Source organism: Nycticebus coucang, chromosome 5 (genome assembly GCF_027406575.1).
Source record: "Nycticebus coucang isolate mNycCou1 chromosome 5, mNycCou1.pri, whole genome shotgun sequence".
NCBI classification, from domain to species: domain Eukaryota; kingdom Metazoa; phylum Chordata; class Mammalia; order Primates; family Lorisidae; genus Nycticebus; species Nycticebus coucang.
The window spans coordinates 95,074,343-95,088,812 of NC_069784.1; the positions used below are offsets into that span (position 1 = coordinate 95,074,343).

At 37.0% G+C, this 14,470-nt stretch overlaps 1 protein-coding gene across 1 annotated transcript in view; it reads left to right on the top strand.

The window, feature by feature from the left end:
* The window catches only part of SLC35F1 (solute carrier family 35 member F1), a 446,439-nt gene that overhangs the window by 104,417 nt on the left and 327,552 nt on the right, over positions 1 to 14,470 (top strand). The window lies entirely within an intron of this gene.

Sequence of the window (14,470 nt, forward strand, 5' to 3'; positions counted from 1 at the left end):
CAGGCCATCTTGCTTCCTCCCAAGCCCCCTTAAAAGTTCTACCACTTTGCACATAAACAACAAAAAATCCACCACCACCCCAAAACTCAAACTCCCTTTGTGGTGAAGTTGCAGGATTGCTTTATTTTAACACATAGTTGGTTGAAGATATCAGGAAAGTTGTGGCCATCATAGGCCTGGCAGGCAAACAGGATTTGCAGAAACCTTTGTCTTTCTGTCCCTGAAATATTTCTGGAAAAGTTATGGTTGCTTCAAGGACCAATTGAGGAAAGGAAAAGTAACCCCAATGTCTTGAACCAGCTCTAGAACTGATGTAAATTGGTAGTGTTCTGAATGTTGCCTCATTCAGGCCTGGACCATGTCCAACGGCCACGTTAGGAATAATCTCTGGGGCCTTTTTTGAGTCTAGAATGAAACTGTTCACACGGGTGTGATCTGGGGTCTGGAAATAAAGAGCAAGCACATCCGTGTCAGACTGCACACCTTTGCATGAGGGCAAGGAAAGGAACAAGTGTACTCTTCTGCCTCCTGCACCCACTGTATCCCCACTGTGTGCACACATACGTTAGAGTCCTAGGCAAGCCAAAGTAGGAAACGTACTTTCTCATTATGGGCTTTTCAGCAATGTTTAGTATTGGCTGTGTTACTAGGTAGTGAAATTTCCTGGAATTCACAGCAGGATCATCTGCTCTTGGGCCACTGTTTTTCATTTTCTGCTGACTCGTGATATTCAGTGGGTAGCAAAAGCTCAACGTCAAGTAGAGAGTGTTCTTCTAAATAATAGCAAGTTGGCAACTGCATGAGCTCGTGCTAATTATGTTTCTGTCATTCATCTGTGGTAGATCTTTGTGGCTCTTGTATAAAATAGCTCCAGGGTATTATTTCTGCACACTTATATAAGCCCTGCTCATTAAATAAAGTGCTCTATGTTAAGTTCTCTTTTAATTTTGTTTTCTAAGATCATCATAATAAGAGAGAGACTGAATTGTAGTGAGCCCGTTTTGTAGAATAGTTAGTGGCAAGTTAATATGCGATCAAAATTTTAAAAATGCATGAAGAAGTCAATGGGCCTTATCATTACTTTACACTTTGCTTTTAAAGTCTTCCAGCATTACCCCAGAATGGCACAGCAATAGTTCATGTGATTCCTCATAAGTGCTCATTATCAGAACGTGGATTCTTTCAGTGGAAGGAGTGTTAGACTTGTAATCAAGGGATGAACTTTATTTCTAGCACTTAGAGCTGCATAAGTCTCTCAATTTCTCTGAACACATCTTTTATCATTTGAAAATGGGCATAATAATTCCTACCTTACAGGGTTATCATGAGATTAAGTTCTTTTATATATGTCTCAAGCATTTTATAGATTGGTCAATTATATATTTTTGTTATTATTATTTTTGTTGCTGTTATTAATGCCAGCGGTTTCAGCTAGGGATATTTTAAATATGCCTTTCTATATAAGCTAAGCATTTTATGATTGGTGATCTAGGCATGAGAATTTACTAGAGACTGAATATTTCTCTTAATTAGAATAATGATAACATTATGTAGGAAAATCTCACTCCAAAGCTCTACTGAAGCCATGGAGCTAGCTGGTGATGTGTGGCTAATGGGGCCAGTTGCAGCTGTATGGTATCCAAATTGGCATTATTAGGTCACACTATGCACATCCTAGATTGACTGACCTTTACTCACTCTTTCTCAACCTGGGAGCTTTGCCGGATTCTACCAGATCTACAAAGATCTGGCACCTATTCTACTGAAATGCTTCCAAAAGATTGGGAAAGAGGTAATTATTCCTAAATCATTCTATGAAGCCGGAATCATTCTGATACCAAATCCAGGAAAGGACACACAGAACATGAAAACTACACACTACTGTCTTTCATGAACACAGATGAAAAAATCCTTAACAAAATACTGGCAAACTGAGTCTCACGGTACATTAAGAAAATAATTCACCATGATCAATTGGGATTCATCCCAGGAATACAAGGATGATTCAGCATATATAAATCAATAAATATGATTCACCACATAAGCAGAATTAAAAACAAAAACCATATGATCATCTCAAGATTCAGAAAAAGCATTTGATAAAATCCATCACTTCTTTATGATGAAAACCTTGAACAAACTAGGCATAGAAGGAACATACCTCAAAATAATAAAAGGCATATACGAGGTTGGACAATTAAGTTCACGATCGCATCCTAGAAAAAATGCTATGTACCTCATTGCTGAGTATCACTGTGGTCACCTTTGAAGTGTTCACCTTGGGAAGCTATGCACTGACACGAGTGCCAAGTCCACTCTTCAAAGCAATTTTGGAACTCTTTTTCTGTAATGGCCATCCCAGCTATCATAGTACACAGCCTGATTATTAAGTTTATGAACTCATCCTACAAAAAGTGCTTTGAAGGGTGGACTAGGTGCCGGTGTTGATGCATAGCTTCCCAAGCGGAGTACTTTGAATTTCTTTTTTATTTATTTATTTATTTATTTATTTTTATTAAATCATAGCTGTGTACATTGATATAATCATAGGGCATCATTCACTAGCTTCACAGACCGTTTACCAAGTTTCACATATACCCTTGTAAGATGCACCGCTGGTGTAATCCCACCAATCCCCTTCCCTCTACCCACCTCCCCCCTCCCTTCCCTCCCTTTCCCCCTTCCCCCTATTCTTAGGTTGTAACTGGGTTATAGTGTTCATGTGAAAACCCTGAATTAGTTTCATAGTAGGGCTGAGTACATTGGGTACTTTTTCTTCCATTCTTGAGATACTTTACTAAGAAGAATATATTCCAGCTCCATCCATGTAAACATGAAAGAGGTAAAGTCTCCATCTTTCCTTAAGGCTGCATAATATTCCATGGTGTACATATACCACAATTTATTAATCCATTCGTGGATCGATAGGTACTTGGGCTTCTTCCATGACTTAGCAATTATGAATTGGGCTGCAGTAAACATTCTGGTACAAATATCTTTGTCATGATGTGATTTTTGGTCTTCTGGGTATATGCCCAGTAGAGGAATTACAGGATTGAATGGCAGATCTATTTTTAGATCACTAAGTGTTCTCCATATCTCTTTCCAAAAGGAATGTATTAATTTGCATTCCCACCAGCCGTGCAAAAGTGTTCCCTTTTCTCCACATTCGCACCAACATCTCTGGTCTTGGGGTTTTGTGATATAGGCTTGTCTCACTGGAGTTAGATTATATCTCAAAGTAGTTTTGATTTGCATTTCTCTGTTGATTAAAGATGAAAGCATTTTTTCATATGTCTGAAGGCCGCGCGCCTGTCTTCTTCAGAGAAGTTTCTCTTCAAATCCCTTGCCCAGCCTGTGATGGGATCCCTTGTTCCAAGTGGAGTACTTTGAAGGCAACTGTAGTGATATTCAGCAATGAGGCGTGTAGTATTTTTTCTAGGATGAGTTTACAAACTTAAATATCTGACCTCCTATGACAAACCCACAGCCAACATCATCCCGAATGAGATAAAGTTGAAAGTATTCCCTCTAAAAACTGTAACAAAACAAGGATGCCCACTTTTACCACTTCTATTCAACCTAATTCTATACAATATTCATAACTATAGCATGAAAATGGATATTGTGATCAAGAAGAAAATTTAGCTTGGAAACCTGGGAACTAATCAGGAAGTTATTGTATTAAACCATTATGGGTACAATGACAAAGGGAATAGACATATGTGAACAGACTCAAAATCAGTATTAAAGTGGCAAAACTTGTAAATGAATTTAATGTAGGCAAGGGTCAGTGATGACTACCAAGTGTCTGGATTGGACAGATGTGGAGGAAAGTGATAACTTTCACCAACAGAGGGAGGACTGGATAAGGAGCAGGCTTGGAAATGAAGATGAGCAAGGCTGGGTGTTGTCCTAGAGGCTGAACTGTATCCATGAAGAAAGGAACAGAGTGGAAGTTGATAGGATTTGAGCGAACTGGTGAAACAGCTGCCTTTGGGAAGGGAGGCCACAGGAGACTGGAAAGTATGGGATCATGGACAGTGTCGAGCCCTTGTCAGAGAATGGAAATCATGCATGTGAGTGACACAGGCTGCAGGGTTGGGCATTTCCACTTAGTAATGCTCAGTCACCCTTCCATAGGCACAAGAGGGCAATGGATAGATCCTGGCATTCAGTAGGTGCTTGGTAAAATTTCTTTGCTCGATGTAAGGTTAAATTTAGGTGGAGATTTCTGAAGATCAAGAATAAGATATCTTAAAAGGCAGTGGACAGGACTGGCTGCCTAATTTTCTGGGGATACAATGCAAAATGAAAATGCCGAATACCTTGTTAAAAAAATTGTGAAGGACAGAGATGGCAACAACACAGTGTTAAGCCAAGGTTGGGCCTCTCTGAGTGTGTGGCCCGGTGTGGTTGCACAGGTCACACCCCTGTGAAGCAGATTTGGCAATGGGGAATCCATCTGGGGACCTGCAGAATGCTTATTAACAAGTGAAAATTTGGGTATTTCTCTTTGAACACCTGCTTCCTTCCTCCTTTTCTTTTGTCAAACATATAAATAACAAAGGTAATAAAAATGATGTATGCCAGGGAGGTGGTGGACATGGAAAGGATTTAGTGGCATGATTTATTTAAGAGCTGTCCCTCACTATTCATCTGTGCCTGTTTAAATGGAAAAACTGAGGTCTCTGGTCTCAAGTCCTGTATCACAGTGTCTGCTACATGACAGCTGGGTGAGTTCCCAAGCAATATTAATATTAAGGTTATCATCTTAAGAACAGTATTTCTAAAGTCCTCTGTTTTCTTACAAACACATGAAGCCTCCTTTTCCATTCTTTTCCTACTCTTTGAATCTGTCAGAATGCTGATTTCTCTTTGGGTGATGAAAAATGACTCTGTTCTCTGGCTTATTGAAAAGCATTCCAAGAATCAAGAAACAAATTTTGAAGTCACAGTTAAGTTGGGTCCGCTGGCCCCAATGAGTCATATCTTCTGCAGCACAATTTCTATTGCAGAGACATGAGAGCCCATCCCTGTTACCATTAATTTTGATGAGTCTACCTGAGAGGCTATGGGGTTACTATGGAATCAGGCTCACTGTACCTACTGTGCTTGGACTTCAGATTTTATATCTGAAATAAATGTAGAGAGACGTGATTCTGCATCATAATCTTTTCATTTTGTAAATGAGAAATCTGAGACCTACTGTTGTGATTTGTTGTGGCTCAGTTTGACTGGACAGGGATGAGTTGTGAGACTCTAGGCGACCACATCCGCAGCATCTGAACATCCTAGAAAACAGCTAACTAAACAGTCCTTCCCAGTTCTTCCTACTATACTTTGCTTGACATAGATATAATTTATGTAAAGGAGTTCATTAAGGTCAAAATAAAAGCTTATACTTTAGCAACAAAAAATTGCTAAAATCTTAGTAGTGTCAAATTTCTTTTCAATTTGTTTTGGAAGGATAGTTATGAAAATTAAGAATACAAAAGCTTTTTTTTATTTGATGGTAATGGAAGAGGGAAGCATAAAGAGAAATTAGTCATTGTTTTAGGTCATCAGTTGCATTTTATTTTAGGCAAGTTGACCACAGAGTGAATTTCGGTAAATAAAGTCATACATTTTCCAATAGCTTTTAGTATAAAAGTGGATGACCTCTTTCTGAAACTAAGGTAAAGGAAATAACATGAAATAATAAAGCAATTATTTAAAATTATACATTTAAAAGCAACAAACATAGAACAAATATTAAAAATACTAACTTTGTCTAGAAACTTCATCTGCAACTCTTACTGTGGAATAAAATACATCCATGGATGTTTTTTCTCTTTATGGTGAATCTCAAAACTTAAATCTTTTATCACCTAGAAAAGTTTTGTGCTTTATGATAACTTTTTAACATATGAAGTTTGTGTATTTTTTAAATGAAATGTTTATCTTAGTCTTGGCTTTATAGAAAAATTGCAGAGATATTATAGAGTTCCTATGTACTCCCCACCCAAGTCTCCCTATTGTTAATATCTTATATCCATAAATTATAATTAATGAATCAATAATGATACACTATTATTACCTAATTCCATACTTTTTTCAGATTTTCTTAATTTTCCCTGTGTCCTTTTTCTGTTCCAGTACTCCTACCTGGGGTAGCACATTACACTGTGGTTGTCAGATCTCCTTAGGCTCCTCTTGGCTGTGACTGTTTCTTAGACTTGCTCACAATCTTGACAGTTTAGAGGAACACTGGTCAGGTGTTTTGTAGGTTTCTTAATGAATTTTATTTGATTTTTTTTTTGCAAGATTAGACAGGGTTTATGTATATTTGGGAAGGGTGAGTGCCATAACTGATCATCATTGATGTTAACCACAATCACCTGGCTGAGGTATAGTGTTTTCAAGTTATTCACCATGAAGTTAATCCCTGCCTGAGTTTCATACTGTACTCTTGGGGAAGAAGTCTCTATGCATAGCCCACAATTGAGTAAGAAGTGATGTTTCACCTCCTTGAGGGTGGGGTTTCTGTGTGAATTATTTAGAATTCCTCTACATGAGAGATTTGTCGGTTCTCCTTTGTGTATGTATGTGTGTGTGTATGTCCGTATGTATTTAATCATGGATATGTGTTAGTGTGGACTCATGGATATGTGTGTGTGTGTATATATGGACTCATATATATATATATACACACACACACACGTATATACTTTAATTTTGATTGTAATTCCAATCAAAGTGTTCAAAGTGTTTTACTTTGGGAATCCTTTCAGTTGAAAGGATTACCTGATAGTTCTCAAACCAGTATGATACACGTCTATAGAACACTAGAATTTATCATTAATTTAGAGTAAGTCTATTACATTGAAACAAAACAGAAGTAAGATTTTCAAATGGACCAAATACAGGTGCACCAAATAAAGTTTAAATTTAACATTCAGATATTCAACCAATGCTTATTGGGTACCTGTTACTTCAAGGCACTTGGCTAGGTGCTGTGGGGTTTGAGGATGACTCACACTGTCTCCAACCTCCCTCAGTGCACAGGTCATCCACGCAGTGCAGAATGGAGGAATCATAAGAGAGATGCAGATAAAAGGGGGTGGGAGTTCAGGAAGGGCAGAGACCACGTTCAGTCTTGAGGATGTTTGAAAGGATCCTGAACTTCTCTGTGTATGAGTTAGAGCTTGAAGGACAGAAAGGATTCAGATGTGATGGGATAAGGAGGGGAGAGTAGCATGACCTGCACCGAACACAGTAACTCTGACTCGGAGATGGGGGAGAGAGGCCACTATATGGGGACAGGCAGGTAGAAGGGTATGACTGGAATTACTAATTTCTTTTGGTGTGGATTTATAGATAGTATGTTTAGTGAATGTGGGTGGCTAAACTTTTACAGATGGAGTTCAATTTTAGCTTGTGACTGTTTTGTTTTTAAATAGGAAAAAAAGTGATTCTGACTTTAGGATGTGTTAAGAATATTGACATCACTCTTGGCGCTCTGCTTAATTTCTTATTTTGTTAATACCCACTTTGTGAATCCCAGAGTTGCTAAAATTCTGCACTGAAAATTTATACTTCTATTTTGTTTGCAGCAGGAAACTTTGAGATCCAGTCTTAACTTTCTTGTTCATAAGCTTTGAAAGTGTGTCATTGAGTGGGACTGAGAAGTTATTTCCAGTATGAAGATGGTTGAGGACAGAAATTAACAAGGAAGTTGGGATGAGGAAAAGAAAACATTTGCCTTTTTTTTTTCTTGTTTTGCAAAACAAGTCTTGATTTTTAAAAGCCAGGCTGATTGAAGTATAATTTATGTACAATAAGATTCACCCCCTTTAGGTATGAATGAAGTTCAACAAATCTTGGGAAATATACTTCATTGCGTGATCACTGCCACATGTGAAATAGTACATTTTCATATCCCCAAAAAGGATTCTGGTCCCTTTTTTAGCCAGTGGATTTTCCCATTGCCAGTCCTTGTAATCACTGATCAGACTGAGCACCAGAGATAAAGATTAGACAGTATGCAGCTTTTTGTGTTATACTTCTTTTACTCAGTCTGATACTTTGAGATTCATCCTTCTGATGTTTGTATTAGTAACTCAAAATATTCCATTTTATTTGTTTATTTGTTTACCAATTGATGGGCATTTGGGTTGTTTCCAACTTGTGGCAGCTGTGGAAAAGCTGCTCTAAACAGTCAACGTGCAGGTCTTTGCCCCAGCATGTGTTTTCTCTCTGGAAAATTCCTGGGAGTGGGATTGCTGTGTCATCCTGGAATGTTTACCCTTGTAAGGAACTGCCTTACTCTTTTCTATGGTTGCCATACCCTTTTGTGTTTTTAGCAGCCATATATGAGAATTCATTTCTACCACATTCTCAACTATACTTGGTAAGGTCAGTCTTTTTAATTTTATAAAGTAAAATGTTACATAATTTTACTTCACATCCTTATTAATAGATATGAAGTATTATCTTATAGTTTTACTTTGCATTTCTCTAATGAATTAATGATAAACATCTTTTCCTGTCTTTATTGACTATATTTATCTATTCCTTGGCAAAGTAACTGTCAAATCTTTTATTTTCCTCCTTTCAGAAAGGTGGATTTTTTACCATCTTTTAAATTGGATTGTAAGAATTCTTTATGTATTTTAGATATAAGATCTTTATCAAATACATGTTTTATAATTTTTTTCTTTCTAGTCAGTGGTTTTTCTTTTTTATTCTCTTTACAGTGTCTTCCAAAGAGTAAAAGTTTTTGACTAAATGAAGTACAATTTATACTTTCTCTTGTATGTTTCATATTTTTTCTATCCTATCTAAGAATTCTTTGCTGAATCTGAGGAAATCATGAGACTTTCTCTTTTTTTCTTTTTCTCTAAAAATTTTCTATTTTCAGGTTTACAAATAACATTTTAGGCCTATCATTCATTTTGGATTAATTTTGTTTAATACAGAAGAACATTCTTGTTTTATTTTTTAAAGTTTTTGTATTCCAAGAGCCTATTTTCAAATGCAGAACCCAAAATATAGTGTATCTGGAATTTTTACTGTTTTTTGTGCATTAGCCTTCTCCATCCCGTTCACACATGCAGTAAAGACTTGACTATAGTGTATTGACGAGAGGACAAACTCTAAGAGGTAGGTGTCTCTGTTTTTTGTCTCCTGTATTCTCTTCCCCCACTGCAATCCACATCAGTGAGACTTTTTTTGCAATCATGTTTCCAGTTTTTATCTTCACCCTTTTTCAAAATATTTTGAGGCTCTGGAGAGGGTCATAAATAGAGGCTATGTATAAAATAAAGGAAATAGAAATCATTAATAGGAGTAAGCAGGTAAGTGAGGGAGTGAAGCTTATACTTTGATGACTCTGGCTTAGATATATAAGACAAATTGGGAGGATGGATAACTTGTTGTGAGCCACCTTACTGACGAGTGGTGTTGATTGGTATAATTCACGGGTAGAAGAAAAGAAGGTTAAAGGGTTGGAGGGGGACCCAAAGAACAAAGTAACTATCTGAGAGAATGTGCAACTGATGAAAAAACACTTAATGATGACGATGGGGAAGGATGTAGGGAAGGAAAAGCAGACATTAAAGGTAATTGCAGTATTTCAAGCCTTGTGGACAGGGAAAATGGTATGGTCAGGGTAATGGGGAAGTTAGGGATGAAAATACATTTGAATATGATGATGATAGTGATTTTTTTTTATTTCAAGTTAATGTGAAGGTTCAAACAACTAGGTTACAATATTTGCCTTTGTTACAGAGTCCCTCTTATAGTTTTGTCCCACACCCAAAAGGCGTGCCATATACCCTTATTATGCCGATAAAGTGGGAGCACACTAATCCCCTCCCCTCTTCCCTTCTCCCTCTCTCTTGTTCCCTCTTCCCCCATCTTGAATTGATTTGAGTTTTTGTCTTGTGTGGGCATGTATTAGATTGTCTGCTGGCTTTCTATTAGTAGTGAGTACATTGGATATTTGCTTTTCCTTTCTTGTGATATTTTATTAAGAACAATGTGTTTCAGCTCCAGCCAGGTTAACACAAAAGATGTAGAGTCTCCATCTTTTTAATGTCTGAATAGTATTCCATGGTAAACATATACCACAGTTTGTTAATCCATTCCAGAGTTGATGGGCATATAGGTTGTTTCCACATCTTGGCAATTGTAAATTGAACTGTGATAAACAATGTAGTTGGTAAATGTCCTTATGATAAAATGAGTTTTTTTTCTTCTGGGTAGATGCCTAGTAATAGGATTACAGGATCAAATGGGAGGGTCTAATTCGAGTTCTTTAAGGATTCTCCATACTTCTTTCCAAAGAGGCTGTATTAGTTTGTAGTCCCACCAACAGTATGAAAGTGTTTCCCTTTCTCCATATTCATGCCAACATCTCCAACTTTGGGACTTCATGATATGGGCCATTCTCACTTAGGTTAAGTGATATTTCAGGGTCTTTTTGATTTGCATTTCTCTGATGATTAGGGATGGTGAGCATTTTTTCTTCTCAACGTTTTGGAATAGGTTCTGCAGTATAGGTACAAATCTCTGAAGATTTGATAGAATTCAGGTGTGAAGCCATCTACTCCAGGGCTTTTTTTTTTTTGAGGGCTGGGAGCTTTTTTATTGTTTCTTCAATTTTAGTGCTTGGTATTGGTCTGTTCCAGAGATCTATTCTTCCTGATTAAGTCTAGGGAGATGGTGTGACTCCAGATATTGGTCCATTCCTCCACATTGTCAAATTTCTGGGCATAAAGTTTCTTGTATTAGTCAGGGATAATTTCCTGTATCCCTGTGGTGTCTGTTGTTATTTCCTCTTTTTCATTTCTGATTGAGGTTATTTAAAATTTTACTTTTCTGTTTCTCATTAATCTGGCCAAAGGCTTATTGATGTTATTTAGTGATAGTGATTTTTGAAAACTATCTTCTTATCTGGGCGTGGTGGCTCACTCCTATAATCTTAGCACTTTGAGAGTCTGAGATTGGTGGATTACTTGAGTTCACAAATTTGAGACCAGTCTGAGCAAGAATAAGAGCCTGTCTCTGACAAAAATAGAAAAACTAGCTGGGTGTTGCAGCAGACACCTGTAGTCCCAGCTAAGGACTGGAGGCTAAGGCAAGAGGATTGCTTGAGTTTGTGGTTATGGTGAGTTATGATACCACCACAGTCTATCCAGGGTGACAGAGTGAAACACTGATTCAAAAGGGAAAAAAAAAAAAAAACAAAAAAACTGCTCTTTTGCAAAAGGTAACACTTGACCTATCTAAGTTGTTCTTTTGAAATGTAATCCCGGGTTTGGATTAGAGTCATGAGAATCAGCATAGAAATGAAAGTTGAAAATATCAGATCAATCTTTCTAAGGATGAAAAAAAAATGAAAGAAGAAAAGTAAGATGAGGATTTATCTTTTGAAGGTGCGTATTGCTAAAAATTAAAGGGCAGGCAAGAAACAACTGAAGGAAACAGAGAAAGAGTGTCCAGAGAACTAGGAGAGGAAACAGAAGATGTGGCATATAAATAGGTGAAGAAGCTTCAGGAAAGACCTTATGATCCTCTAGATGTAGGAGATAGACATCAAGCAGAACGGAGATCCACAAAAGACAATTATATTTGTCTAGGGAACATCTAATAGAGAGCTGGTGACTCTGAAGAGCAGTGGAGAAGTAAAAAGAATATAATAGTCTCACCTTATCTGTGTCTTCACTTTTTGTGGATTCATTATCTTGAGGTCAACTGCTATCCAAGAATAAGTGAGTATAGTATAATCAGATAATTTGAGAAAGAGAGAGAGGCCAGAATTACATAACTTTTATTATTGTGTATTGTATTATATATTATATATTGTTTTATTCTAGTATTAGTTGTTGTTTTAATCCCTTACTGTGCCTAATTTATAAATTCAATTTAATCATAGTTATGTATGTATAAGAAAAAACATAGTGTATATTGGTTCAATAATATCCACAGTATCAGACATCCATTTGGGGGTCTTAGATTGTACCCCCAAGAACAAGGGGGCATGTCATGGAAGAAGGGAAACAGGGACACTGTCTATTGGCAGTATTTCCCAATGTATATGTTCTAAAAACTATTAGTAAATGCTACAAAATTAAATATTTGATTTATAAAAGTTTACCAAAGTTAAAAACATTTCTTCACTGAGAAAGTTTAAAACGTTTCTTTTTCTCAATGCTCTGCAGACTTGGCTATGCTAATATGAATTCCTAAGCCCTAAAGAGGGGAAGTATAATATGCAGCATGTCCTACCTATGAGCTTTGCATCCCTCTCCCTCCTTTTAGAATATCTCCTTGGCGGGGACATTGCAATAAAGGAAGAGAAAAATAAACTATCTTATCAGGAAATTTTATGTTGTGCATTGTTATGTGAGAAGTATTGTGGATATAAGTAAGGGAGTCAGTTGTGAGGGTAGTCAGGGAATGATGACATATTAAAGACTTGAAGGAGGTGAAGAAGGAAATTATGCTTCCCTCCAGGGGAAGTCACATTCCAGGTGTGAAGCTGCTGAGATCGGAGCCACCTGGCATGTTTGTAGAACAAGAAGGATTGTAAGGCTGGAAGGGAAGTGGGAGGAGATGTGGTCGAGGTGTGTGTCTGAGGTTGTTTCTGACAGTACTTTGACAATGTGTAATTCCTGGAACTGGGGCATTGACTTAAGATAGTCTTGAGTGGGTTTCTGGTTGGGTGTGTCCTACAAATAACAACAGGTCAGCATCTTGCTTCTTCTAATGATTTTAGCTGTAGAAGGAACCTTGGTCAGAATGGTTTCTGATTTGACTTATTCTGGTAGAGCAAGGCCTGATTTCGTGTGGCTTTGGAGAAATGAGAACATGACAAGGAGAGGATACCGCAAAGTGGGAAAGGATCTCAGAAAGGAAGGAATTACTGAGGGTCATCCAGGAATCTGGGAGCAATAAATGAAAACTATGAACATCTTTGGGTCTGGGAGGACAGGACTGAGGAGATGGCAAACACAACCATCCCCTGTTACGTGTGGGTTTCCCACCAAATGAGCAAACATGGATTTTTTGAGATCTGTCTGCCTCTTTTTTATTTATTAGAGAAACCTGGTGATTTATAGCTATTCTCTATTTGAACATTGCTTCATAATCTGTTTTTAAGAAATAATCTCTTATCTTTAATAGCAGTTCCATTCCACATTCCTTTCTCCTCACTATCCTTCAAATAGATCTGAATATTTTTCACAGTAGTATGGAAAACATTCAAGTCCTTGGGTTGTATTTATTGTTTTAATCAATATTCTATTTTTAGAGCAGTCTTAAGTTCACTGCAAAACTCAGAGGAATGTACAGATAGTTCCTACATACCTCTGCCCCCACTCAGCCTCCCTCACTATCAGTATCCCACACAAGAGTGGTATGTTCCTTGCAATCAATGTGGAATTTATTTTTAGATACAATGGAACAGGAAGTGAAAAATTGGTATCTTTTTCAGGCAGATGTAATTTGAATGTACCTGTTCACTCTTAGTATTTTTTTTTTAATTTGGTTTCTTTATCCCTTACATGTGAAACTTGGTAGTAATTTTTAAGTCTATCTTAAACTCTTAAGTTTTTTTCTGCATAAACTATTACTTTCAAGGCCACATATGCAGTTTACTGTAATTTTAGCTAGTTTATAGGTGATTAATTTTAGCAAAGGAATGATTCAGGGGAAGGGGATTCCAGAGTCACACTTATTTACACACACCCGCTGGAAGTTCTACTGGAACAAAGGATTATTGTATCAGCTGGTGAGTTTGAGGCTGGTTCACATGGGTCCACGATGAATAAATTTCTAAAATCCTAAAAAAATAAATAAATAAATTATGGCTGAATTTCTTATCCAGATAGCTATTTAGAAGAAATTATTTGTGTGTGGGTATATGTATAAAATATTTCACAATGTATTAAAAGTGGTGTTTAATTTAGCTCAATAAACCCTTCTTTTTTTACCTTTTGTTATTTTTCTGAGAAAAATATTTTATTCATATTCTAAGGTCTGATTTCCATAATCATTTTTTAACAGAAAAAATGGAAGAGAATGGAAGAGGTAAAAGGGGGTGAGAACAGGATTACTTTATAGCTATAAGGACATGAAGTGAAGTGGAGACTTGTCGATTTTCTATCAATTTTATGAATGTATTCATTCTGAAAACTTTGATTTATCATCTGCATATGTCAGACACAGCATTGGGGATAGACCCACGAAGGTGAGTGAGTCACAATCTCTACCTTCAGGGAAGTGGGACACATACAGATGCTTCCGTTTAAAACATCTAACCTCCTTTCCTCCTCTCTACCTTTTCTCTTCCTCTCTTTAGGAGTAGAAGTAATAATAGCAATAACACCTTAAACAGTTTATGTACAATATAGGTTGTGGCTCTTCCAGTCTGACTAGCTGTTACAAATGATTCCAGTGTAATGAAAATGCTTGTTAGAAGGGT